We start from the raw sequence: 27,352 nt of genomic DNA on the forward strand, positions 1-27,352 counted from the left end.
CCTTCAATGACGTTCCAAGTCTCAGATACTGAACTTTCCAGAAACCACCTGGAGAAACCACTGCACCTTTCCTCTGCCAGAGAGGGTCACTCTGCAGCCAACTGCTCACTTACAAAAATAAAGCATACCTTTATTCTTTTCCATAACTGCACTCAGAAGAATTACTTTTAAATGCATTTTCCGCACTGTAAAGTGTGTCCTAACAAAACACAATCAACTCAACAGCAATGTGATTACTGGGCTTGTAAAACAGTTGGTGTTTTAGCAATACGCCCTTAAAAAAGGGAATGCTTGGAAAAATGGATTCTGTTTCAACGTTAAAAGGACATAATTATTTTTCTGCTGCATAACAATTTTTAAATGTTAATGAGTTAAAATACAGCACCAAAACAGCTCCCAAGAAATAATACTGTGTATCATTTGGCTGCCTGGTTCCCTTCTTTTGTTTTTCCTTTAATGGTCAGATAACGCAACAGCCTAAGACAACCAGAGGTACCAAGCATGACCATCACATAAGACAGCGTGCGCTTCACAAATTTTCTCTGGATTTATATAGACTAGGGTTTCTTAACCTTAGCCCCATAGATATTTGGGGCCTGGTGAGTCTTTGTTGTGAGCGCTGCACAGTACAATGCTGACTGTTCAGCAGCATCCCTGGCCTCTACCCACTAGAGACCAGTAGCACCTCCATGTCCAACCCCAAACCATGACAATCAAAATGTCTCCAGGTATTACCTCTGGATATGTCCTCTGGGGAGGTAAAATTGCACCCAGTTGAGAATCAATGATACAGAGCACGGTTATAGAAAAGTAACCATCAGTAAGGCAGAATGCACTAGATTGCTGTACCTAAACAACCCACCTACTAGATGGGAGTCTATTCTTCTGGAATTACATATCTCTAATATTGTGATCAGTGGAAGTGGCATGACTTGTGTCTGTTAAACGTGTTACCACGTTCACTGAGTAAAAAGTAATTGATTTGCAACCTCAACAATTTCATATAGCAGGTAAAGGAAATCCCCAAATATCATGAAATGCTTCCATTTCTTTATGCAAGTGTCCACTAAAAGCCTAGACTATGTCAGGCACTGTGTTAGAAGCTGGGTTCCAGGGTAAAAATGGCAGAAACAGTGCTGCCTTCATGGACCCTCAATATCAATGGGAATGTCATGTAAGGAAATAGGCAATTATGGTATACAGTAAGTGCTAACATGGGGAAAGTAGCTGGGGTACCTTAACTAGATTGAAGGGATTGAAAGAGATTCTTAGAAGACCTTCTGTCTAAGCTAAGAACTAAAGGATGGATAGGAATGAGGCAGAGGAAAGACAGTGAGAATATGACTAAGAAGCTGGAACAGCATGAAAAGTAGCTCAGAGAGGTGATAGAGCACAGAGTGTTCAAGGAAATGATAATATGGACAGAGTGTAGGAAATGAGGGAGATATTAAAGAGGTAGAGAGAAGGGACTAGATCATGATAAAAACCATGTTAAGGAGTTTGAGGTTTATTGCAAGGCAATGGGAACTCCCTACATAATTCCAAGGAGGAAAGCAGAATTACTAGATTTTTGCAGAGAGATTACTCTCGCCATAATAATTGTATTAGTCATGGTTCTCCAGAGAGAAAGAACCAATAGGAAATACACATATATAGCCGAGATAGAGAGACAAACAGAGAGAGACAGAGAAGGACAGAGAGAGAGAGACACATTTTTAATATAAGGAATGGACTCCCAGGATTTGGAGGCCAAGAAGTCACACAATCTACTGTCTACAAACTGGAGATGCAGGAAAGCCAGTGATGTAGTTCTAGTCCAAGTCCAAAAGCCTGAGAACCAGGAGAGCTAGTTGTGTGGTTCTAGTCCAAAGGCAGTTAGGCAGGAGGAATTCTCTCTTACTCAGAGGCACAGGGAGAGGAGCCTCAGTCTGCTTGTTCTGTTCAGGCCTTCAGCTGATTGAATGAGGCTGACCCACCTAAGAATAACAATCAGCTCTACCCAGTCTATTGACTTAAACATTCATCTCATCCAAAAAACACCCTCGCAGAAACATCAGAATAATGTTTGATCAAATCTTTGGGCTCTCAATGACTGAGTCAAGTTGACACACAGAATTAACCATCACTGTGGTAAAGTGAAAAAGAAACACTGGATCCAGGGAGAACATGAGAAAAGTTGGTGTAGTAAACTAGGCAAGACATTATAGTGAGCTGAACATGGAAATTTCACCATCCATTCTTGTAATAGAGGTCACAGCCTGGCACATAGTAGGAGCTTATTGGATACATAGGTAATGTTTGTCAGATTAGTGAATCAATGTAAGTGCATGAAATCAAAATCATTTTTGAAGAATGTATTTAATTTAAAAGTTTGGGAGGTAGTCCTGTGTGCCCATGATAACACTTTTACATGTGAGTAATTTCATCAGTGCTGTTCAAATCAGAAACCATTTAATGATCTTCCAAACCTTGAATGTTGTTAACAGTCAATTCTGGTTAAGGTGCAATGGAAAAGATATTCATACAGTCTTGATGAGATTTCTGGATAGGATAACAATCTGGCAGCATTACAAGCATTGAAATTGTTCTTACCCTTTGGCTTAGTAACTCTCCTTCTAAGTTTCTATCCTAGGGACTGTTCATTGCAATGAAAAAAATAAAAGCAACTTAATTTCTAACATGGAGAAAAGCACTAATTAGTATCCACCAAGTAAAAATCTTGTTTTCAATGTCGGTTTGATGAAATAGACAAAGCTTTAAAAAATATGTTAACAAATTAGAATACAAAACTCTCTATGTAATAAAATCCTAAATGCTCATCCATTTTGTTCCAGGCTTATCTATATGAACTGAGACAGAGAGCTCAGCTGTGGACAAATGAGGGCAATAATCTTAATTTATTGTATATTTACATTATATACATAATTGCATGTACTTGGAAATTTTTAGTTATTCTTTTTTTTTTTTCTGAAATTAGCCTCTATCAATTAAACAGCCACTCAAAAAAATGTTTAAAAAGAAAAGGAATAAAAGAATGGATGAGTGAATCGTTGCTCCTAATTGCAAATGACCAGATGTCTGCCTATGAACTGTAAACTCTCTATCTGACTCACAATAGAGGAAAGTAATGGGCCTCTGAAGACTGTCTTTCCAGTGATCCTTGCATATCCTGACTGTTTTGAAAGGACTTTAAGACCTTGGGTTTGGAAAGGCAGAATAGTTTACCAGAATTTTTCTGTTCTCGGAGTCACATAATTCAATTCAGTTAGTTTTCAAATTTCTATAAAACTGTGAAGGGCCTCAAAAGGTCTTGTAGCCTGGTCTCTGTCAACTGAGAATAACAGCTGAGTATGTGTGTGTGTATCAAGGGACAAGGACAGAACCTCCTTTCATATGTGTTTCCAGTACTGAAGAACCTCCTTTGTCAATTCTTACTTCAAGTTCAGTTCATTCCTTCTTAACTGGCCTTCATAAAGTATAGAACAGCTGAGTTCCATACTTTTTATATAATCCTTTAAACACTATCAGAGAGTTACTTGTTCATCTATTAGTTCTCCACTCTCCCAGCCCCATGCCCTGCAGAGTTATTTTACCCTCATCGGCGTGATACCATGCTTTCCCAACAATAAGGTATATGTCTTACACCTCGCTTCTCGCCTCTTCTTGAAAGCCTTTCCCAATTATAAGGTTGACATAGAATTCAATGCTATGCTACGCATTCCTTTTAAAAAGTCAGTCCTTGAAGGTTGACTATAGAATGGGAATAAGGATATACACCCCTGGTATTTGTTTCCTAGGATACTCTCCTAATGAGAAGGGATGAAATATCTTTAGTGAGTTTGATGATTTGCCTAATGCATTGCCTATAGAGAGTCCCTACAAGAAGATGTTTTGAAGTTGTATTAATTTTTCCATTAAATCACTGCTTCATTATCCTAAACAAGGCTTGTTCATAAACTAAAAAAATTATCACAACTTAACAGAAGTGCCCACTTTTCTCTCGGGAGTGATCACCCATTAGAAGGATCAAGCTCACTGAGTGCCTGCATCCAATCAATAAATTTGTTGAGGGGCACACCTTACTCAAAGGAGAAATGATTTAATTTTACTATGTTAAAGTATGTTTAACACTTATGGCTTAATTCAGTTACAGAAATATGACGGAAGAGTTGTAGAGATTGGGGACACCCCATGCTACAGCTGCAGTCTGGATTACCAAAGCACCTAGGCAGTCTTAGAGATACAAATAAGAAACTACGTCTGTTCACTACTTAGTAGTTCTATATTATTGGAACACTTATTCATAAAAATAGGGAACACATTTCTGCCTCCTTTGGCATTCTATGGTTTGATTTTTTTTTTCCTCTGTCAGTGATTGCTAGAATAAGGTGCTATTCAAAAAGCAACTGATAGGAATAGCTTCATATTTCTCTCTCTCTCTCTCACAATTACAAAATAAAATTAATGTAGTGTTACTCTTTGAACTAAACAAAAAACCAATTAAAAAGCTTGGCTATCATTGCCAAGCACAGCTTATCTTCACAACTGCAGAAAAGAAAAAATAAAAGAAAACTAAAAGAAAACTGTAAATACTTTGTATTATTAGTTGGAAATCATTAAAATAAAAAACCCTTGAAGTTTCATTTTAATCTATCTATGTGACTGGTTTGTTAGTTAAATGTGTGTTTATAATGAAATGCCAAGAAGTTCTCCAGATAAATAAATATTAGTCTAGGTGGTCTTTTATATCATTAATAAAAATTTTTTAATTATTATCTACAAACAATTAGGTAGCCCTCTGCTTTCCAAATGAATCCAAATACTGAATCCATTTTTTACGTTAGATATTAAAACTGTGCTTTTTCAATGTCATTGAATATTAATTATCCTCGTAAACAATGTACATTTGATTCTGGCTAATTGTAAGCCTAAATGAGCTAATGGTCTACATAAAATTTTCAGACTTTATTTTTAATTTGTCAATATAGTATCCTCTTAGAAGCGTAACATTTTGTAAAATAAAGTATTTTACCTGTGGGAGAACACATCCAAAATAGTCTGTGAGAACTGGAAAGCTAACAGAGCTAGAAGACTCTCTAGGGCTACCAGAGGGACGAAATCTGTAGATAGGAGACAGGAAGAAAGTAGGAGTCAATGGTTTTCCGTGAAATGTGACTACCCCAAAGCTCTCAGTCCACTGCACTCATGAGGAGGGATCAATACAGACTTGTTAATCACAGAATGCCTGGTGACCACTCCCACAGTATATTTTACTATATGTGGTTGACTAAAAAGGATAAAGTGCTTGTATTTTTTTAAGCAAGATTTATAAAACTTTCTTTAAAACCTGGATTAAATAGACATTTCTATGGTTCTCTTCGGAGAAAGATTTTCTTTTTTCAGCTTGTCTATTTTTTTTCCTTTTGACAGCTACAGTCCCCAAAGGAACAAATGAGAATAGCATTTCATAGATGAGAAATCATATCCCCTTCATCAAACATCTCACCTCTTGACATTACTTGCAATTGGATAAACATGGAGGATTGTCCTATTGAACCGATTTCAACTTTGGCTGGACAATTACAATTCACCTGCTACATTTCTGAAGCAAAGTGATTCTGCTGTCAGCAGAGTCTTTAAAATGCTGAGCATGGTGGAGACACGCTTATCAAATGAGACATTACAGTTCAATAAATATTTATTAAAGCCCATGCTCTTCACAGGGTAATATTTCTTTTCTTTGAACAAATGATTTTAACTTAAAAGAGGGTAACACAACATTTTAATCTGCTTAATTGCACTAACTTTTTTTTCAAGGTCTTTTACTTATCCCACATGAGACAAGCACAACCTTACTTAATTCTGCACTGATTATCAGATTGTTGACTGAGTCTTGAGCAAAATATTCATCCAAACTATTTGTTTGTATATGCTAGTGACTGAAAAACAAATTCCATTATTACTTAAAATTAAAAGGCTACTGCTGCTTCAAGTATATTTATATTTTTACCATTTCAAATACTGCATGTTGTAATGGTTAAAAAATCAAATACCACAATATGGTTTTATTTTAAAAGACTAAACACTTAGTCCTATGCGAGGAAGAGAAAGGAATGTCTGGTTGTTTCTAGCACATTCCAACCAAGATGCTACAGCCACACTTCTAACTACATTTCTCACTCAAAGAGTTTTGCCCCCAGGAAAAGAAGCTTGTCTTAACTTTTGAAGACAGAAGTAAAACTCCCTACAACAGTAAGAGAAGGTGAAGTGTGAGAAGCAGAGCATTTCCTCTCTGCTCAGGTGGTATGGGGTGAGCAGAGATGCAGCTATGCTCTGGCCAACTCAACAGCCACTGTGTATCAGAGCCATTTTGCCACAGCTATAATAACAATTACAGCAAAAGGCCGGAGTCCTGCTGAAGTTACCTCAACGTGTTAAATATGAGACTTTAGAGAGAAAACAGTACCGCGGGATTTCCCTAGTGGCACAGTGGTTAAGAATCCGCCTGCCAATGCAGGGGACACGGGTTCCATACCTGGTCTGGGAAGATCCCACATGCCTCGAAACAGCTAAGCCTGTGTGCCACAAATACTGAGCCCACGTGTTGCAACTACTGAAGCCCCTGCGCCTACAGCCTGTGCTCCGCAACAAGAGAAGCCACTGTAATGAGAAGCCAGCACACCGCAACAAAGAGTAGCCCCTGCTCGCCACAACTAGAGAAAGCCCAGGCGCAGCAATGAAAACCCAACGCAGCCAAAAAAGGAAAAAAAGAAAAAGCCAGTAGGCAAATAAATTCTTCTTCATGACTCACCAGTTCACTTGTTTTCCACTCCATCTGATTTGGGAGGTACTCAAATTATGTTCATAAATCATACTCATAACATGACATCTTATTAGGTGGGGTTTGAGTAAGGCAAAATTGCTATAAGTAGATTGCAATGACTGGCAGGAGGAAAGAAAAACCCCTCCTAGCAGTTCTTATAGGACTTTATTCCATACCCACAAGCAAAAGCAAATCCATACTTCCACATGCATGATGTAGTAGGTATAGAACCTTGTGCAATGGACACAGATAGAACCTGCTTAACCCATTTTTTTCCACTTTGATGGAAGCCATTAGAATGCCATCAACATACCTTTTCTTTTAAAAGTTTCTATTTTGAAGGTGTAATTTGTAATGCATAAATGTCTTTTAAGTGAAACCACTAATATAAGATGTGATAATTCCGCATATTCTTTCACCGTTCTTCTAGCATTTCCATCTTCTAACCCTCACCGTTACCACAGTCTTCTTCCGTATTAATACCCCTGAACTTCTCAAAAGGTCAACTATATTCAGTTGTGCAGTGTCTTTAGTGATTATTCATTGAGAGTTGAGTAGACGTTCAAAATACATGAAAATGGTTATCCATCCCAAATTCACATACAAAATATCCATTTTAAATACTTGAATACCTTGTTAATCCCTTCCTCAACACTGTGGCCTTAGTGCCCAAGAGCATTCATAGACAATATAATGAGGAATACTATGGACAATTCATCTCTAGCTAATTCAGTGCCAAACAAGACCAAGCCCCCCGTCATGACGATGTCTGGTATTGCATAATCACCAAATAACCTGTTCCTTTTTTAATAACAAATTTGATCTAAAGCCAACAGGGCACTAGTGCCTAACGAGTTAATTAGTGTAAATGCAAGGGTACACCCTGGGACTTCTTCTCTGGGGTTGGTTCTATGGTGAAAGAAACCAAAATCGCACACACCCATTGTTCAAGAAAACGCCTCTCTTGTATTCAAGTTGAAAGGTTCCTATTTTGAAACCACACAGGACTGACTAATTACATATTTGGGCTTCTCAGATGCACAGGACAAAAGAACTGTTTATCTTCTAAAGAAATTCATTTAGCGAGTTTCATAGTAATCGTGTATCTAAAAATTATGCTTTGTTAAATGATTCTAAAGCCACAAGGAACAATAATATTTTATATTCCAATTTTTTCTTACTTGAGGACTTTCCATTCTAGAAATATGGAATTCAAGCAGAGAAGCCAGATTGAAATAGAAAAGAAATAATCATGTTGGTACATAGATCCTCAGTCACTTGAAAACTAATTCAGAAAACTTATTTTGGTTTAAAAAAATAATAGTTTATGGGGAACTAATCACTAACGATAGCTGGGAAATAAGTGGATTTCAACATAAATGGATGTACTGTACTATATGTCCACAGTCTTTTTAGCTGATTAAGTCCAAAAAAATACCTGTTAAGCTATACAGAAAAGCAATATGGGCCCAAGATCTAAAGCAGCAAATTGGAAGAAAGTTATCTCTTTTCTCTTAGAAGGAAGGAAGAGAGAGAGGGAAAGAAGGAGAGAGAGAAAGAAAATGATCATTATTGTCTGTCATTGTATACTTTACTCAAACTAAAAATGCTTTGTGAATAATGTAATTTTAAAAGAATAATTGACCTCATGAGAAGTATATGTGTGTGTGTGTTTCTCTACTCCCCCCTTACATTTAGCCTACAGGAGGGTATCCTTCACTCAATGCAGAGGGGGACTTCCAACCAACTCTGAATCCCAAGGTTAAGATTTGACTTTCCTTTTAATATATTATAGAAACCTGCAGTTGTTGACTCTGTATGTGAAAAGTGTCTGTAGCTAAACTTTGAATTATAATCTGCTGAAAAAAATAGCTCCTTGAGACTTGCTGACAAATTCCGTGAGAGGACATTCTCTGATCATTAGTGCTGAGCATGTGTCTCAGCAGAACCCGGGTATCCTCAGCCACATAGGAGCTGATCCAAAAGACAAGTTCTGAGTCTGCTGTTTGCAACTCAAAACTTATTTAGCCAAAAAAAGTGATGTTTTTACGACAGTTAGGCCCACACTCTCTCCATGATAACCTCTAGATAAACCATCCACAGTGTTTTTGAGGTGTATCTCTATGCACATCTTTTCAATAGTTCTTTTAGGTATTACATTCTTCCACGTGTATAATCTTCACAGCTTTTTCAGTGTTGATACTTTATCAGTACAAGTGGAATGTAGAAAAGCTTAACTTTCTTTAAATCCCTTTGCTCTCCCTTGTTCATGATGTAATTATCTTAAATATTTCTTCTACATATACTAAGAGCCACATCAGACATTTGAGAACCACCAAAAGATAATTTATAAAACTCAACAGAGTCAGTCCTAGGTGGTGCAGTGGTTAAGAATCCGCCTGCCAATGCAGGGGACACGGGTTCGAGCCCTGCTCTGGGAAGATTCCACATACCACAGAGCAGCTCAACCCGTGCGCCACAACTGTTGAGCCTGTGCTCTAGAGTCCATGAGCCACAACTATTGAGCCCATGTGCCACAACTATTGAAGCCCACAAGCCTAGGGCCTGTGCTCCACAACAAGAGAAGCCACTACAATGAGGAGCCTGTGCACCAAAATGAAGAGTAGCCCCCGCTTACAGCAACTAGAGAAAGCCCATGTGCAGCAACGAAAACCCAACGCAGCCAATAAATAAATAAATTAATTAATTAATTAATTAATTAAAAAAACTCAAGAGAAAAAGGAATATCAATTATACTGATCCATGTTTTCACTCTTTCCATTGTCCTTTCTTCCTTTCTGATGTTCTAAGAAACTTTCTTCTATCATTTCTCTTCTGTTTAAAAAAACTGCTTCCAGCCATTATTTTAATATAGTTCTGCTTGCAACAAATTCTCTTGGTTTTCCTTCATCTGAGAATGGCTTTATTTTTCTTCATTCCTGGAGGATATTTTCAATAGATATAAAATTCTGAGTTGACAGCACTTAAAAAAATGTCACACTTTCTTCTGATTGCCACAATTCCTGAGAAATCCTGTCATTTGAAGTCATTTGAAGTCCTCTCCCCTATAGGTAAGATGTCATTTCTCTCTTACTGCTTTTTAAGTTTTTCCTTGTCTTCAGTTTTCAGAACTTCGATCATGATGTGTCTTGGCCAAGATTTCTTTGGGTTGCACTCTTTAGGGTCAGTTCAGCTTGAATTTCTAGGTTTATATCTTTTGCCAAATTTGGGTAATTTTCAGCCACTATTTCTGCTAATACTTTTCTAGCTCTGCATTCTTTCTCCTCCCCTCTGAGACTCTGATGACACAGATGTTAGATCTTTTCTTATAGTCTCAAACATACCTGAGGCTCTATTCATTTTTTTTCTATTAATTTTATCTTTGATATTCAGGTTGGATAACTTCTATTGTTTTTGTCTTCAGGTTCACTGATTCTTTCTTCTCTCCTCTTCAAGCTTCTGTTGAGCCCATCCTATAAGTTTTTTGTTTTGTTTGTTTTGTTTTGTTCTGTTCTGTTTGGGAATTTGGGGTTACTATATTTTTTAATTTTAAAATTTCAATTTGTCTCTACAACTTTTATTTCTCTACTGAGGCTTTCCATTTTTTTCATTTGTATCAAGCCTTTTTATATTTGCTCCTTGAAATCTTTTTAGGATGGCCGTTTTAAAATCCTGATCAAATAATTCCAACATTTGTGTCATCTCAGTGTTGGCATGTGTTGATTATCTTTTTTCACCCAAACTGAGGTATTTTTGCTTCTGGGTGTGATGAGTACCCCTCTCATAGCTGGGAGCTGGTGGAACTCCTGACTTTCCACTGGGCAGAGAGGGAGAAGGGTGATCCTTACAGCTCAGTGGCTGCAGGTCCAGGCTCCTGCTCAGCCTTCTCTGATACCACCTCCATCTGTGCCATCCTGAGGTGTGATCCTACTTTTCTTCTTTCCAGACTTTTTCCTCTTCTTACCTTCTGAACCCACAGATTTGTCTTACGGTCCAAGATTTTCCATAAAGAATAGTAGAATCAGATGGGGGAAAGGTGGTGATGAACCTAAGTCATGGGTTTTCATTTGTACACATGGAATATTTTTAAGATAAGCAGCTCCCATAAATATAAAGTATCTATAGAACATATTAGGAATTAAATCCGCTAGTTTTATTTTGTTTTGTTTTGTTTTGTTTGTTCTTTCTGAAGGCAGATTCCCTTTTAGGAGAGATGGGGGAAGGGGAGAAATTATATATATATATATATATACACACACACACACACACACACACACACACACATACTTAGCTTAAATAAAGTAACAGAAAAGACACAAAAAAGATAATGAAAAAGAGAAAGAAAAGAGAAAAAAAGGAAATATTTTCTAATTATTCTTGTACTCCTTATCTCTAATTTGGGTTTCTGGGTGTGTTTGGCTTTTATTTATTTGACTCCTAAATTTTATTGTCTCCATCTATAATTTCTCCAATGACCTGAATTTATTCAGAGTCCAAAGATTAAGGAAATTAAATCAATGGAAAAAATAAACTTGCTTACCCAGTAGGTATGCAAAGTGTCTCATAAATCTAAACAAATGGCCAAGATGCTTTTTTTTTAACTCAGGATTCTTTTTCTAAAAGAAGAAATAATTTTTTATTTGTGAAAATAAACAAGTAAATAGATCAATTAAAAGTGTTTATTGTCAGAAAACTACAATATTAAATTAAGTCTGTAAAACTCACACAGTTACTTCACATTATTGGAAGGGAGGGGAAGTGAAATGATGAGCTTTCAAACCCTTTTCTGCAAATGCTTCTCATAAACAGAGTTTCAAAATTAAGAAGACCAAACAAAAGAGAATCATTTCTGATCTTTACTTTCACTTCTCTTCCAAAACCAGTACTTATTTTTTAAACCCTAATTTGAAAAAGAGTAAAGCTGAGTAGAGTACAAAGTGGAAGCAGTGTTTGCAAAATCTGTGGAAGCATGGCTGTACTTTGCAGAACTCAGTTTGTAACCCTTGGAACATGCAACAGAAACAATCACGCAATTATCAGCATGTTTTTTAAATGGTACTGATGAACCCAATGACAGGGCAAGAATAAAGATGCAGGTGTAGAGAACAGACTTGAGGACATGAGGTGGGGGGTGAAGGGGAAGCTGAGATGAAGTGAGAGAGTAGCACTGACATGTATACACTACCAAATGTAAAACAGATAGCTAGTGGGAAGCTGCTGCATAACACAGGGAGATCAACTCAATGATGGCTGATGACTTAGAGGGCTGGGATAGGGAGGGTGGGAAGGAGTCGAAGGAGGGAGGGGATATATGAGTAAATACAGCTGATTCACTTTGGTGTACAGCAAAAACTGGCACAACAGTATAAAGCAATTATATTCCAATAAAGAGCTTAAAAAAAAAAGCACATACGCCATGACAATCAAATGTCATCAATATAAATGCATATCATTTAAAGCAACATCATGGAAAGTATGCCATGATGCCCAGACAATTCAGACAGTCAAATACCTTTTTATTTCTAAATTACCCTCTCAGGTGTGCCCCCACTTAATATGCCTAGTACGAGGAGATAATATGATCCTAACAGAAAATAATCATACCAAATTGCCAAGAAAGAGAGAAATGTCAAGTCTTATCAAATCTGGGAGGTATGTAGTCATTATCACTTCTTGTGTTAATCCCCCCCAAAATGGGATTTTCAAAAAAAAAAACTTTTAAAGTTTTTCATTCAGGGCTTAATTTTTGGAAAGATCACACTCCATCATGTTAACTGACCTATTTATATTTAAAATACAACTCCAAGAGAAAATTTAGTCCAATCTTTCATTTTCCAGATGAGGAGGCAGAGATGATCTTCCACAGTTCATTTCCAGGAGTTTTCCTTTTTGTGTTTTAACATCAATAAAATATATTTTCATACGCATGTTTTCCATACACCTAAGGAATAGAGAGGAAGGGACAGAATCTTCTCTATCATAGTAAAACTACAGTATATATCTCAGGGATAGTCCTTCAATTGCCTTCTGGCTTCTGTTAAGTCTTGCAACCTGATGGTTTCTTTCACATCTTTAAGAGAAAGAGAAGCCAGTCTTGGAAGGGCTTCAGACTCAGGAGCTTGTTGGGTTTGGGGCAAGATATGAACCAGCCTAAGTCACAATTTCTTCATCTTATGTTAAAAAAAAATAATACACACTTTATAGAAGAGCTGTGATGATAAAATCACAGTAATAATTATAGCTTACAGTATACACTTAGTATGAGATTTACATTGCAGGTAGCATCGTTATTGGTATAACCTCTACGGAGAGCAATTCAGCCAATCCAACAATTCCGCCTCTAGGAATTCATCCTACCAATACCCTTGCACATATATAAACTGACATAGGTAGATGGATATTCACTGCAGTGTTGTTTGTCAGAGCTAAAGATTGAAAACAAATCAAGTGCTCATCAGTTGTGGAGCACTTGATTTGTTTTATAATACAATACTATGGAATTTTTGAAGCAATTTTTTAAAGTGCTGCTTTGGAATGTTTTACAAGATAAATAGGTGATAGATATGTAGACAGATTAGATAGATAGATAGATAGATAGATAGATAGATAGATAGATGATAGATCAATTGCTAGATGCATGTTTATGCTTGTAGATGTATATAAAATTTACGGAGGAAAAGAAACTAAAACAATTGCTCCTCTGAGGAAGGGAACTGAGTGTCTGGAGACAGAAATGAAAGGGAAACTTACTTCTTACTTATACCTCTTATATTTTTAAGTTGTTCTGTAGGCATTATCCATATATTTGAAAATAAATAAAATTTTAATTATTCAAGAAGATGATAAAGCGCATAAGATTGCTTAGTTGTTTTATGTTTGCTTTTGTCTTCGCTCTTGTTTGTTTTTTAGACTTTCTGACAGATTTAAAGAATGGAAGTGGTCAATTAAGGGCATGCTTTCAAATAGTAATTCAAGGCATTAAAACCAGCACCAACAGTAATGTTGATATTTTGCACCGAAATTGACAAATTGATTCACTGAATATAATTATAAAAGAAGCTGATCACATAGCTAACCACTTTGTAATGTTGGCATATAGCAGTTATTCTTAGTATAACTGGGAAAAGGAGTATATTAAATTGTGGTCGGTTGGGGCAGGTTGGAGGAAGGCTTCTTCCAAATACACACATACATAAATATGCCCACATACACATAAACAGATCATGTATGCACACAGACTCATGTACACATGAGAGTCTGAATTTCATCCCACTCATTCATTGGGAATCACTGACTTAGAAGTACATGCCAAATTTAAACAGCATTCGGAAGCTGAATACAAATGCTAATTAAATAAAATAAACCCATAGTTCACTTATATAAAATAAAAATCTTATTCAGTGATTTTTTTTAATTTGGCATTTCATTGATTATGTTTTATTCCACGAAATATTTATGATCATTTCATTTTTTTGATCTGCTTCTTGACACCAAGAGGTGGTGGAAGGCAACGCTTTCTAATAACTGTCAATCACAACTCAATTGGAGATAGCTGTATGTGGGCAAAATTGTAAACAGAAGAAAAGAATCTGCCTAGTTAAGCAATGGCAGAGTGTCTGACTAGTGATATCGATAATCTTGAGAAGGGAATGGCAGGTTCCTCTGTGACATTTATGTTCATATATTTGTAACACACAGGGGAATCAATAGAACTAACTGAAATCACTTACACCTCCAAAGAATAAGCACAATCTCCCTCTGGAGTAGGGAGGGAGATTTTAGCAAAACCCATTGACAGGCCACTAGGGTTTCAATGCTGAGGCCCCCAGGGCTTAGTTGGGAAAAGGACAATGAGACTAGGACCTATCTTCTTGCCCTATATTACAAAATGAAAGAAGTAGAGGGAGTGGTTTGGAGCATCTGGAATGGGAAGAGAATCTTCACAGAAATAAATGGGAAATGGGAACTACCAACTTGAAGGCCAGAGAAAGAGAGGCAGGACCCGTGTACCAGGTAACACATAGGAAATTCCCTACAGCCAAATTTTCAGTTAAGTCTGGCCAAATTTCCAACACGTCATTGAAAAACTAATACTTTAAAGAAAGAGTCAGATGATCAGAGGCCCACAGAAGAGGTGAGGGGAGCATAAGGAAACTGCAACACTAGTTATCTATTTTACAGTTGGTAGTGTATATATGTCAATAGCTGATTTTCTTTGTTGTACAGCAGAAACACAACATTGTAAAGCAATTATACTCCAATAAATATGTATAACAAATAAATAAGGTTATTTCAATTAAAAAAAAAGAAACTGCAACAAAGTCATCTGGGTGTGGACAGGAGATAGTGGCCTTTCTCTTTGATTATTCTAGAGAATGTTAAACATTGGTGAAACACAACATTGTAAATCAACTACACTCCGATAAAAAAAATTAGCTTAAAAAATTAGTAAAAAAAAATTGGTGAGTTTGGAGGCATACATGGGGAGAATGGAAAAAATTAACATTTAAGTAAAATACACACTGTAATTTCCGGTAATATCTCACTACAGTCACCTACCAAAAAAAAATGCCCCTTCCATTCTCCATCTCTTTGATAATCAGTAAAAACGAATATAAAAAGTGTTCGTGCATATTTGAATGCTCTAGATGCACTAAAGCAAAATCAGAGTCTTTGAAGACCCCATCTGGGTAGCAGTTTGATTCCGGAATTTTGTTGTGCATGAATATGTAGATCGCAAATGGGTTTCTTTAATTACCACCTGTATCACTTTCTAAATGGTTACGCAAAAATCAGCATATTTCAGATTACACCAGGCTATTACTTCTATCTAGGTAAACAAACCTGGTCTCTAAATCTAACAGCTTTACCTAATATTTGAAATTAATTTTTAAATGCACATTTATACATCTCATATCATTCTCATGAAACGTTTCATCAAAAGGAAAGACAAAACCAAAGGCGTACCAATCTAGTGGCAGTGACAGATACTAGATATTAGAAAGGCATATAGAAAATCTCTTTCATTGCAAATGCTCTGAATGACATCCAAATCAAGACAAATATCAGATGGATCTGAATTTTTTTAAAAGGTCTGAAATCCATTAAGTGAACAGAAATGTTTTCTTGCAGTGGATAAAAACAGAGAGAAAGAGAGAGAGAGAGAAAATACGGAACAATGAGGATAAAGAATAATCTAATAAGACAGGTTAGAAATTCTTGGGCTCAGTATTTCATTACAAGCAAAATTAATTCTTCTGCCTGCTTAATAGAAATAATTGAGAAATCTCTCCAACAATAAGTTATAGATAAACAATTCTCAATTATCCACATTCATAAAGAGTGGCTCATAGTTATGACATAATGGAGAGACTGTTTACCTTTGACTCATATTAATTAATTTCTAATTAAGATTTTATTTGACCAATCTAAACCTACTTGTGTTCCGTAAGTTTACCTCATCTAAGGGTTAAGGATTGGCCAGGAATATATTTTTTATAGGTGGACAGATCAAAGCAATTATAAAAGTATGAGAATATATTACAAAGGAAAAGCACACCTGAGATTAAATGCATTTTTTATTAAAGTATAATATTTAAAAGTGCCCATAAGTGTACAGCTTCTTGAATATTCAAAAGGTAAATACAATTATCAACGTTAACCCAGGTCAAAATATAGAATATTCCTAGCACCCCATTGTTGTCTCGCCATTACTCCTCCTCTAATTCCCTATTCCTCTAGGTGACCACCATTCTGATTTCAAACACCATACAACATTTTTCTCCTGTTTTTGAACTTCAGGTACATGGAACCACACGGTGTCTACTCATCTGTGTCTGGCCCCTTCCACTCAATATTATGTTTGTGAGACTCAGCCACACAGTACAGTCATTCTCATTGTTGTGCAGTGTTAATATGTCATGGTTTATTCATCTTTTCCATGACTGATGGGCATTCGGGTAGTTTTATCATTGTGCCATTATAATAACATTGTTAAGAACAGTCTAGTCTATGTCTTTTGTTAAACTGACATACACATATCTTTGGGGCATATGCCTAGGACTGGAATTATTTGGGTCATATATTCAGTTTTAGTAAATATCGACATAGAATTTTCTAAAATGATCAGGCCAGTTTACATTTTCATCTCCAGTATACAGCAGATCTGAATATAGCATGTCCTTGTTAATATTTGTTGTCATGTATGGATTTTTTCTTTGTTGGTTTTTTTTTAAATAAATTTATTTAGTTAGTTAGTTAGGTATTTTATTGGCTGTGTTGGGTCTTTGTTGCTGCACACAGGCTTTCTCTAATTGCGGCAAGCTACTCTTCATTGTGGTGCATGGGCGGCTTATTGTGGTAGCCTCTCTTGTTGCAGAGCACAGGCTCTAGGTACATGGGCTTCAGTAGTTGAGACACAGGGGCTCAATGGTTGTGGCTCATGGGATCTAGAGCACAGGCTCAATAGTTGTGGTACACGGGCTTAGGTGCTCCGTGGCACGTGGGATCTTCCTGGAGCAGGGATCGAACCTGTGTCCCCTGCATTGGCAGGCGGATTCTTACCCACTGTGCCAGCTAGGAGGTCCCTGTTGGTTTGGTTTATGAATTTAGCCATTCTGCTGGGTGCAAAGTGGTATATCATTGTGCTTTTATTCTCTGTTTTCCTGAAAGTTAATAAGTAAGGCTGGTCTTTTGGACATCATCATTTTTGAAGTACCTATTCAAATCTTTTCTCTGTTATTATATTGTACTCATCTTTTATTTGTTGATGTACAGATGCTCACTATGCATTTTCTCTAGGTCCTTTGTTGGGTGTGCTCATTGAAAATAACTACTTTCACTTTATGGCTTGTTTTCTCACTATCTTCAACATCTGAGATTTTTTAATTGAAATTTTAATGTTAGATGATGAAGAGGAAATATAGCCCTGGACCATTGAGAAGACTAAAATACCAAGCTTAGTAGATTTGTTAGAAACTATAATACACCATTTATTTTTACTGTTTCTCAGTTGTCTCCTATGGTAGAAATAAGCATCTGTTTTATACACAATCTTCCATAATGTTAAGCTGCCTAGGATAGCAAAAGAAAAAGGAAGTGAGAGAGAGTAATAAATGTTAATTTGTGATGCAAGGTAGTTTTACCTATCAAAATATACGAGAGTTGGTCTGTGTTTTTTTGTTTTTTTTTTTAAATTTTTATTTTTTATTTTTTTTGGGGGGTATACCAGTTTCAATCACTAGAGTTGGTCTTTTGAGCAGATGCACCTTGATATGTCTTTCTATAGAACTCTTCTTTGTAAAGTGCTGCATTAGTAGAAATTGTGTTAAAACCACTGGGGGAAACAATTACCCTCAACATACGATGGCAGTATATAGAACAAAAGGGAAAGAGTTCAGTGAATAATCTGAGCAAGTCACCGAACCTTCACATTCTTTCAGGAACAAATCATGTCTGGTGAATGTTTGATTAATCACACTGTCAGCAACATCAACTGCAAAAGCAAAATATGCAAAGAAAATATGGCACCATGGTTTTGGTACAGTTTAGTAGAAAGATGTGCTGTGTAATAGGGGAGAAAAGGGTGACTTTGACATCAGGCAGATGAGTTTAAATCTCAAAAAATCACTTACTAGCTAGAAAATCTGGGAAAAGTTACTTAGCTTCCCTAACCTCATTTTTTTATCCTAAATGGGACTAATATCTTATAGTTGTGTCAAAACTCAAAATAATTAATTGATAGTTCCTGGCACATAGTGGGGGCCCAATAATTGGTGACAAATTTATCTAGCATTTTTCAAAGGAAAGGTACAGTATTTTGATGAACTATGCTTGCAATCACATAAAAAATTATTCAAATGATCAGTAAAATGGACATGGATATGGATTAGCTACTTTAGTATTTGAGAACGTTTCCTTAAAGGGTAAATTTACCATGTTTTTACTAGTTATCAAACATTTTAGTGTTCTTGAGCTGTGGAACACTTGTCATATAGGTAGAAAACGATTGATTTGGCTAGAAAATTCAGGCACAACTAGAGACTGTTCATTTTGATGACACCAAAGAACGACCATTTAATTAGATTAAATGCTAACGCCCTTGACTATTGTCTTTTTTTTTTTTTTTTTTTTTTTTATTTTTTGGGGGGGTACACCAGGTTCAATCATCCGTTTTTATACACATATCCCCATCATCCCTCCCTTCCTTGACGCCCCCCCCAAGCCCCCCCCACCCTCCCCGCCCCAGTCCTCAAAGGCATCTTCCATCCTCGAGTTGGACTCCCTTTGTTATACAACAACTTCCCACTGACTATTTTACAGTTGGTAGTATATATATGTCTGTGTTACTCTCTCGCTTCATCTCAGTTTCCCCTTCACCCCCCGCCCCCTCCCATACCTCGAGTTCTCCAGTCCATTCTCTGTATCTGCATCCTTGTTCTTGTCACTGAGTCCAACAGTACCATTTTTAGATTCCGTATATGTGAGTTAGCATACAATATTTGTCCTTCTCTTTCTGACTTACTTCACTCTGTATGACAGATTGTAGTTCTATCCATCTCATTACATATAGCTCCATCTCATCCCTTTTTATAGCTGAGTAATATTCCATTGTATATATATGCCACATCTTCTGTATCCATTCATTTGTTGATGGGCATTTAGCTTGCTTCCATGTCCTGGCTATTGTAAATAGTGCTGCAATAAACATTATGGTACAAGTTTCTTTTGGGATTATGGTTTTCTTTGGGTATATGCCCAGTAGTGGGATTACTGGATCATATGGTAGTTCTATTTGTAGTTTTTTAAGGAACCTCCAAATTGTTTTCCATAGTGGCTGTACCAATTTACAGTCCCACCAACAGTGCAGGAGAGTTCCTTTTTCTCCACACCCTCTCCAACATTTGTGGTTTCCAGACTTTGTGATGATGGCCATTCTGACTGGTGTGAGGTGATACCTCATTGTGGCTTTGACTTGCATTTCTCTGATGATGAGTGATGTTGAGCATCTTTTCATGTGTTTGTTGGCCATCTGTATGTCTTCTTTGGAGAAATATCTATTTAGGTCTTCTGCCCATTTGTGGATTGGGTTATTTGCTTTTTTGGTATGAAGCTTCATGAGCTGCTTGTATATTTTGGAGGTTAATCCTTTGTCCGTTGTTTCATAGGCAATTATTTTTTCCCACTCTGAGGGTTGCCTTTTAGTCTTGTTTATGGTTTCTTTTGCTGTGCAAAAGCTTTTAAGTTTCATGAGGTCCCATTCATTTATTCTTGATTTTATTTCCATGATTCTAGGAGGTGGGTCAAAAAGGATCTTGCTTTGATGGATGTCATAGAGTGTTCTGCCTATGTTTTCCTCTAGGAGTTTGATAGTGTCTGGCCTTACATGCAGGTCTTTAATCCATTTGGAGTTTACTTTTGTGTATGGTGTTAGGAAGTGTTCTAATTTCATTCTTTTGCATGTTGCTGCCCAGTTCTCCCAGCACCACTTATGGAAGAGGCTGTCTTTTTTCCATTGTATATTCTTGCCTCCTTTGTCAAAGATAAGGTGCCCATATGTGTTTGGGCTTACTTCTGAGTTCTCTATTCTATTCCATTGATCTTCCTTTCTATTTTTGTGCCAGTACCATACTGTCTTGATCACTATGGCCTTGTAGTACAGTTTGAAGTCAGGAAGCCTGATTCCACCAACTCCATTTTTCCTTCTCAAGATTGCTTTGGCTATTCGGGGTCTTTTGCGTTTCCATACAAATCGTAAGATTTCTTGCTCTAGTTCTGTGAAAAATGCCATTGGTAATTTGATCGGGATTGCATTGAATCTGTAAATTGCTTTGGGTAGTACAGTCATTTTCACGATGTTGATTCTTCCAATCCAGGAACATGGTATGTCCCTCCATCTGTTTGTGTCGTCTTTGATTTCTTTCAGCAATGTCTTAAAGTTTTCTGCATACAGATCTTTTGCCTCCTTAGGCAGGTTTATTCCTAGGTATTTTATTCTTTTGGTTGCAATGGTGAATGGGAGAGTTTCCTTAATTTCTCTTTCTGCTCTTCCGTTGTTAGTGTATAGGAATGCAAGGGATTTCTGTGCATTAATTTTGTATCCTGCTACTTTACTAAACTCATCAATTAGTGCTAGCAGTTTTCTGGTAGAGTCTTTAGGGTTTTCTATATATAATATCATGTCATCTGCAAAGAGTGACAATTTTACTTCTTCTTTTCCAATTTGGATTCCTTTAATTTCTTTTTCTTCTCTGATTGCTGTGGCTAAAACTTCCAAAACTATGTTGAATAATAGTGGTGAGAGTGGATACCCTTGTCTTGTTCCTGTTTTTAGGGGGAATTCTTCCAGTTTTTCTCCATTGAGAACAATGTTGGCTTTTGGTTTTGCATATATGGCTTTTATTATGTTGAGGTAATTTCCTTCTATGCCCATTTTCTGGAGAGCTTTTATCATAAATGGATGCTGAACTTTGTCAAAAGCTTTTTCTGCATCTATTGAAATGATCATATGGTTTTTATCCTTCAATTTGTTGATATGATGTATCACATTGATTGATTTGCGTATATTGAAGAATCCTTGCATCCCAGGGATAAACCCCACTTGATCATGGTGTATGATTTTTTTAATGTGCTGTTGGAGTCTGTTAGCTAGTATTTTGTTGAGGATTTTTGCATCTATATTCATCAGTGATATTGGTCTATAGTTTTCTTTTTTTGTGACATCTTTGCCTGGTTTTGGTATCAGGGTGATGGTAGCCTCGTAGAATGAGTTTGGGAGTGCTCCGCCTTCTGCAATATTTTGGAAGAGTTTGAGAAGGATAGGTGTTAACTCTTCTCGAAATGTTTGATAGAATTCGTGCGTGAACCCATCTGGTCCTGGGCTTTTGTGTGTTGGGAGATTTTTAATCACTGCCTCAATTTCCGTACTTGTGATTGGTCTGTTCATGGTTTCTATTTCTTCCTGGTTCAGTCTTGGAAGACTGTATTTTTCTAAGAATGTATCCATTTCTTCCAGGTTATCCAATTGATTGGCATATAGTTGCTTGTAGTAGTCTCTCATGATCTTTTGTATTTCTGAGGTGTCCGTTGTTACTTCTCCTTTTTCATTTCTAATTCTGTTGATTTGCATCTTCTCCCTTTTTTTCTTGATGAGTCTGGCTAATGGTTTATCAATTTTGTTAATCTTCTCAAAGAACCAGCTTTTAGTTTTATTTATTTTTCTTATGGTTTCTTTCCTTTCTTTTTCATTTATTTCTGCTCTGATCTTTATGATTTCTTTTCTTCTGCTCACTTTAGGGTTTCTTTGTTCTTCTTTCTCTAGTTGTTTTAGGTGTAAGGTTAGGTTGTTTATTCGATCATTTTCTTGTTTCTTAAGGTAGGACTGTATTGCTATCAACTTCCCTCTTAGAACTGCTTTTGCTGCATCCCATAGGTTTTGGGTTGTTGTGTTTTCGTTGTCATTTGTTTCTAGATATTTTTTGATTTCCTCTTTGATTTCTTTAGTGATTCCTTGGTTGTTTAGGAGTGAATTGTTTAGCCTCCATGTGTTTGTCTTTTTTGCAGTTTTTTTCCTGTAATTGATATCTAGTCTCATGGCATTGTGGTCTGAGAAGATGCTTGATATGATTTCAATTTTCTTGAATTTGCTGAGGTTTGATTTGTGACCCAAGATGTGATCTATCCTGGAAAATGTTCCGTGTGCACTTGAGAAGAACGTGTATTCTGTCGTTTTTGGATGGAATGTCCTATAAATATCAATTAAGTCAAGATGGTGTAATGTGTCATTTAAAGCTTGTGTGTCTTTATTTATTTTCTGTTTGGATGATCTGTCCATTGATGTAAGTGGGGTGTTCAAGTCTCCCACTATTATTGTGTTCCTGTCGATGTCCCCTTTTATAGCTGTTAGCATTTGCCTTATGTATTGAGGTGCTCCTATATTGGGGGCATAGATATTTACCATTGTGATATGTTCTTCTTGGATGGATCCCTTGATCATTATGTAGTGTCCTTCCTTGTCTCTTGTAATAGTCTTTACTTTCAAGTCTAATTTGTCTGATATGAGTATTGCTACTCCAGCTTTCTTTTGACTTCCATTTGCATGGAATATCTTTTTCCATCCCTTCACTTTCAGTCTATATGTATCCCTTGGTCTGAAGTGGGTTTCTTGTAGGCAGCATATAGAAGGGTCTTGTTTTTGTATCCATTCAGCCAGTCTGTGTCTTTTGGTTGGAGCATTTAATCCATTTACATTTAAGGTGATTATTGACATGTGTGTGTGTTCCAATTACCATTTTCTTAATTGTTTTGAGTTTGTATTTGTAGGTGTTTTCCTTTTCTTGTGTTTCCTCCTTAGAGAAGTTCCTTTAGCACTTGTTGTAAGGCTGGTTTGGTGGTGCTGAATTCTCTTAACTTTTGCTTGTCTGGAAAGCTTTTGATTTCTCCCTCAAATCTGAATGAGATTCTTGCTGGGTAGAGTATTCTTGGCTGTAGGTTTCTCTCTTTCAGGACTTTCAGGATATCCTGCCATTCCCTTCTGGCCTGCAGAGTTTCTGTGGAAAGGTCAGCTGTTATCCTGATGGGTTTTCCCTTATATGTTGTTTGTTGCTTTTCTCTTGCTGCTTTTAATATTTTTTCTTTGTGTTTAGTTGTCGTTAGTTTGATTAATATGTGTCTCGGTGTATTTCTCCTTGGGTTTATTCTGTATGGGACTCTCTGTGCTTCTTGGACTTGGTGAATTATTTCCTTTCCCATGTTGGGGAAGTTTTCCACTAGAACCTCTTCAAATATTTTCTCAGACCCTTTCTTGTTTTCTTCTTCTTCTGGGATGCCTATAATTCGAATGTTGGTACGCTTAATGTTATCATTGAGGTCTCTGAGACTGTCTTCTAATCTTTTTATTATTTTTTCTTTTTCCTGCTCTGTGGCAGTTATTTCCCCCATTCTATCTTCCAACTCACTTATTCGTTCTTCTGCCTCAGTCATTCTGCTGGTTATAGCATCTAGAGTATTTTTAATTTCAGTTATTTTGTTATCCATTGCTGTTTGTTTTTCTGAGTTCTTATGAACTGTTTCTTGTACTTTCTCTATTTTGTTATCGAGATTTTGTATCATTTTTACTATCATTACTCTAAATTCCTTTTCAGGCATTTTTCCTATTTCCTCATTTATTTGGTCTTGTGGGTTTTTTTCTTGCTCCTTTGCCTGCATGGTGTTTCTTTGTTTCCTCATGGTTGTCCAAACTTTTGGGGTTGCTTGTCCTTGGGTTTTTTTGCGTTATTCTGTGCCCAGCAGAGGTTCCTTTATTGTTCGTCTGTAAGCGTCGGTGTGTGGGGAGGGAGAGGGTACAACAGTGGCTCCTTCTCCTGGGAGGGAGTGAGCAGTGGCGCACTGATGTCTCAGTCAGGCTTGGAGGTGCCTGTTGCAGAGGGCGCCGGTGGCTCAGGCGTAAACAGAAAGTCTTAGAGTTGGGCCTCTCTCGGGGGTTTTTTTCTTTTCTTTTCTTTTTTTTTTTTTTCTCTCGGCAGCCTCCGTGCTGCTGGCGTTGCAAGGGGTTTTAATCTAGCCCCACCCGAGTGCCTGAGGGTACTTGTTATCCCTGAGCGCCTTAGGTGGCCCGCAGGGGGTCTCTCCACTGCCTGTTGCAGAGGCGCGGAAAGAGAGAGAGAGGCTATGCGCGTGGCTCCTCCCAGCCGCCAGTGAGCCTGCAGCCTCCAGCCGCCATCATGGCCGGGCAGCTCTCAGGAACGGGCACTCCTCTCCGCGGGCCTCCTCCCTCCTGTCCTCTCGGTCCGGCAACAATGTTTCCCACACTGAACCAGCTCTCCTGCTCCCACACTCCCGCTCCTGGACCCTCCATTCAGCCGCGGATTGATGTCTTGGTCCGGGAACGCTGAGCTGCACTGCGGACCCTCTGAATGTTTCTCACTCCCTCCCGTCTGCCACAGCTCCGCCGCTTCACCCTCTTTGAGCCCTCGTAGATGCCTCCCTACCGGCTATGTCGGGCTTCCCGCAGTCCCATCCGGTGTCCGAGGCCGTCTGCTGGTGTTCAGCTGGTTCTCTGTGAGAATTACTGCGTCCTTCCGTGCATTCCCAATGCATCTGTGGGGAGGGATGCACTCCACGTCTCTCTACTTCGCCGCCATCTTTGCCGCACCCCAGGCGTGTACCGACTATTGTCTTCTGAATTAAGCTTGAACTTAATTACCTGAATCCAGAGGTCTAGTTTCTGAGCCCATTAACAAGCTCCATCCCTCTCAAGCCTCAGACCAATATACGTGTCCCACTTCTCTACAAACTCTCCCCATTTTTGGTAACAGGTAGTTGTCCAGTTCAGTCCAGTTGTCTTTCCCTTGAAATACTCTTTTGCAAATTTTTAACAGTGAACTTGTGTTATTTCCATACAACCTAACATTCCTCAAGGGCAAGACATGTCTGTCCCAAGGCTGTGGGAAGCTCTGTTACTGTTCACAATTATTTGGTTTCTCTTCCTGTGGGAGAATTATACCTCCCTGCCCAGTTGTATTCAGATGGGCCTCGCGACTTGCTTTGGCAAATAAAATGTGAAGTGACATGTGTCACTTCTGGGATGAAACTGTAAGAGCACATCCTCTTTCCCTCACCCCTGAGATTGTAGAAATGTGTTAGGTTCAAGACTCCATCAGCCTGGGTCTCTGAGTGACTACTGAGCAGAGCCCACGGCCAGCCTCCAATGAACATGAAGCATGACTAAGAAATAAAATCTGTTGTTTTAACCTGTTAATATTATAAATTGTTTCTACAGGATAACCTCACCCATCTCGACTGATGGAACTCACAAGACAAAAATAAATAAATAAATAAAATAAAAGACACAAAACTGTGCTCTGTAAAACATCAGGTTTTGTAAAAGAAAGAATTAAATACAGGAGAGTCGAGAGTTCAATAAGGTATAGAAAGAAAGCTACCTCAACCACCACTGTTAAAGATGTTGTAGCACTCAGTCTCCTTAATAATGTTCACGTTCCTAACAATAAATACTCTACCAATTAGGGGTGGGAACACTTTTAAAGGAAAATTACACATAAAGTGGAAAAATTTAGAAGATATCTATGATTATCACTTTATGTAGAAAATGTTTTTAGCAAAATTGAGAAAAGACTTTTTTGCTAGTTTAAAAATAACTTCCTTTAGAGTAATGGTGAGTTAATAAAGATGGACTAAGCAACTAATATATACACTATGTAACTTAAAACTAAAGCTTGCCTATCACTAGAGCAAATCATCATTCTGACAATGAAAAACCATCATTTACTAAAAACAGTGTTAAGAATCTTTCTCTGGTGCAATCTAGGCAATATACACACCAAAACAAACTATAGAATTGATATAATTTGCTTTGGAGAATTATAAATGAAACATAAAACATTCTTCTGAAAGCAAGTTCTTTTTACGTTAAAATTACCATGATCAACATTGCTCCACTGCATAGAAATCACCCACCAGAACAATAATAAATCAGACATTTTTACATTCTAGGAAATCGCTTTGTCAGTGACTACAGCTCAAGCAGACCATAATTATTCAGAGAAAAAGGTTTTTCTGTGAATTTTGTCCAGTTTCTGCAGAAAGACAAAATGTTTTCCCTCTCTCTTGAAGGGGTTATGGTCAAGTACTGTCAATCCACCTTAAATGAGGAACGCATTCCAGAAATAAAGAATAGCATAATCAAAGATTGAGGTGGTAAAACACAAAGAAGTAGGAAATAAAAGGTAATCCAGGTTAGCAAACACTTAGGGATCTTATATAAATTAGCAGGGAAACAAAACGCTAGAAAAGGCTGTAGCAGAGGCTGATAGTCGTCCTGTGATGTGCGTTGTTCATATTTTTCTCAGTAACAGAACATCCACCTCAAGTAAAGACTGAATATCCCAGACTTCCTTGCATTTGGGTGTCGCCATGTGTCTACGTTCTGAGCAATGGCTCATTGCTGGAAGTGGTGTGAACACTTCCAGAAGTGTCTTTAAAGTGTCCAGACTCTTCTGGAGAAGAGAGGAGCAACAAACTAGAAAGAGCCTGGGTCTCTGACACCATGGAAAGCCATGTCATCTCAAAACCGCCTACGTTCACATGAGAGAGAAATAAATCTCTATCTTTTTAAGCCACTGTTATTTGGGGTTTTCTGTCAGTTTCAACTGAGCCTAATCCTAAACGATACATGTTACAGACTGAGTTGTGTCCCTCAGAAAAATCATATGTTGAAACCCTAACCCCCAAAATGATGGTATTTGGAAATAGGTCCCCCTGGAAATAAATAAAGTTAAATGGAGTTACAAGGGTAGGATCCTAATCCAATAAAACTGATGTCCTTAAAAGAAGAGGAAGAGACTCTAGAGATACCTCTCTCTTTCTCTCTCTCAGGGAACAGGTCATGTGTGGAAATAGTGTGAAGGCAGCTGTCTGCAAGCCAGGAAGAGAGTTCTCACTAGAAAGCAACTCTGAAGGCGTCATTGTCTTGGACGTGCCAACCCCCAGAACTATGAGAAAATACATTTC

This window comes from Hippopotamus amphibius, chromosome 8 (assembly GCF_030028045.1).
Source record: "Hippopotamus amphibius kiboko isolate mHipAmp2 chromosome 8, mHipAmp2.hap2, whole genome shotgun sequence".
NCBI classification, from domain to species: Eukaryota; Metazoa; Chordata; class Mammalia; order Artiodactyla; family Hippopotamidae; genus Hippopotamus; species Hippopotamus amphibius.